Raw genomic sequence first — 2232 nt, forward strand, 5'->3', positions numbered from 1 at the left:
CACCTTTATCTAATATTGTACGTTTCCCTGGTAACATGCAGTCCTGCTTTCATACCTTCAGTACTCTTCATTGAAACATGGAGGAATACTGAAGCTAAAACAACAAAGTGTAAACAGTAATGAGGATTTTGTGCCACCACAGTGTTTCCTGGAGGGTAATACAATAAATTATTGTCCTACAAAAGGTCCACATTCAAAGTGGTTGGACAGAAAACATGCTGATCAGAGGCCAGGAAAGGGAAGTGTCTTGCCTCCCTCCTTAGTGTCTTTACAGGTTTAACGGGACATTTTAATTACATTGAATTAAGCCATAAGAGGCTTAGGTTGCTATTGACCCAACAAGTCTTACTCCGAAAAATTATTTCCCACAAGAGGGAAAAGGAAAATGGTCTGAGTAATTCATCATGAGAGAATGGACGCAAGAAATAAATGCGCTTTTTCTTGTAAGATCACAGAGCCGTCTCTTAGCAGTCGTAGTTAATTAACTCTAACAACTTGACCAGCATATTTACAAAGAAAAACGTTGATGATTAGATATCAATGCATATACTAAAACATGTTTTCTTCTTAACTTTAGGGAGAATTACAGCTGATACATGACAAAGAATATTCCTTAAGAATGCAAATAGCTCAACTCAAAACATCTCAGAAATCAGTGCATTTCAAAGGAAAGACAATTCCCACCAAAACCAATGCTTCAGTTCGTATAGTAATATTAATATGTGTCAGCATAGTTAAAGTGATCTCAGGATAGAAAGTGAGAAGAGAAAATTAAGATAAGCCATTGCTCTTGTTTATATGCAACAGCTGCTGATGCTTTGATCTGCACTCGTCTGTGCAAACTGTAAGGTGCTCCCAGGAGCCTCTCAGGTACCTTATGGGATGATGAGCAGCAGCGTGTGTGCAGTCAAACGAATTAAAGCAGACTTTCTTTGCAAGCAACTCTAAACTGTAATATGCCTCTAGCTTGTTTCTTTTTCTACAATAAACTAAAGATAACATCATTGTGGCTTAAAAACCGATTACTAACAAAAGAATGACATGTCCACTACTGTTTTTAATTAATATTTTACATAACTTATAAAAACAAAAGCTCAAAGTTTTCACATATATAACAGAAAAAAAGAAAAACTAAGTGGCATACGGGATTGACTATACTTTTCTTATTTACTTTGTAAAACAATCATGTTTAGAACTGCTTACCTCTGTGCAAAAAAGGTTCAAGGCAGTGAAGTCCCACTTCTTTGCATGGGCCGTGTTGTACCTCAGTATTGCATCCTGAGGAAGAGAACGGACGGCATTTATTTTTTTTAGAAATTGGCAAGTTAAGGTTGGCCGTCATTGATCTTAAATCGAAAACTCAAATGTCTCAGGATAGCATCGCGTGAGAAGTTTTATATGCAACCTGAAGAATAAGAGCTGCAAACTCTGCCACCATGTGGTTGTTTGTGGTATATGTTCAGACATTCATAAAGTGTTTTAAAAGAGCTAAACTAAAAACCTAAAAGAAACTCTACAGATTAGGCTAGATAATGTTTTTAAAAAAAGCCGTCGTTTTTGGTTCAAGAAGTTTTTTAAACTGTTTAAATAAGCTACAAAATAAAACATTTTTTTAAAGAAATACATAAAGAAAAAAGTTGATGGAATAAATTAATCAACATTTGAATTGCTTAGTTTAACAATGAGCTGAAATTATGATTGACTAAACACACAAGTCTAAAACACTCTTACCCTGACATCCAGACAACTTTTGAATCCTTTGTGTAAGGCAGTATGGATCAGTTCCCACCGACTCTGGAAACCACTTCCATCCTTTACAGTGATTATTAAAGAAAAACATAACACTTGTCATACAACAGTGAGATCTTTTAGAGCAATCATGTGATTTAAAGGGCGGCTATGTTACACATAAAGCACGAAACAATAATTAACATACCTCAGTCTCCAAAGGAAACAGATTTTTTTCAGAGCAGGGCATCTTAACGGACAAATCGTCCCACACATCTCTGAACTTGGAGGGGTATGGGATGGGGACTTCTCCCTCTCTGAGGAGATCTGTCTGTAACAGGAAAGGCAACAAATCCCATCATTAGCACCTCTTCTCCTTTATGATCTTGTTCCATGAAACCACAACTGAATTAAATAAAATTATTGTCCGAAGCAAACTCAACAAATTAACACAAACAAATAAACAGACATAGTCGATTCAATAATGACATGACTTGTAAAAAA

The 2232-nt window shown here is 35.9% G+C and overlaps 1 long non-coding RNA gene across 1 annotated transcript; it reads right to left on the minus strand.

Annotated features, from left to right (window-relative positions):
* Positions 1-1167: 1167 nt before the first annotated feature.
* Positions 1168-2095, minus strand: LOC107835358 (uncharacterized). The gene is made up of 3 exons (XR_001661163.1): positions 1937-2095; positions 1732-1812; positions 1168-1278 (listed from the first exon to the last, which is right to left on the minus strand). It is a non-coding gene; the product is annotated as an uncharacterized LOC107835358 (long non-coding RNA).
* Between the last annotated feature and the right edge of the window lie 137 nt (positions 2096-2232).

The sequence above is a fragment of the Poecilia formosa genome, unplaced genomic scaffold (assembly GCF_000485575.1).
Source record: "Poecilia formosa unplaced genomic scaffold, Poecilia_formosa-5.1.2 Scaffold1938, whole genome shotgun sequence".
NCBI classification, from domain to species: Eukaryota; Metazoa; Chordata; class Actinopteri; order Cyprinodontiformes; family Poeciliidae; genus Poecilia; species Poecilia formosa.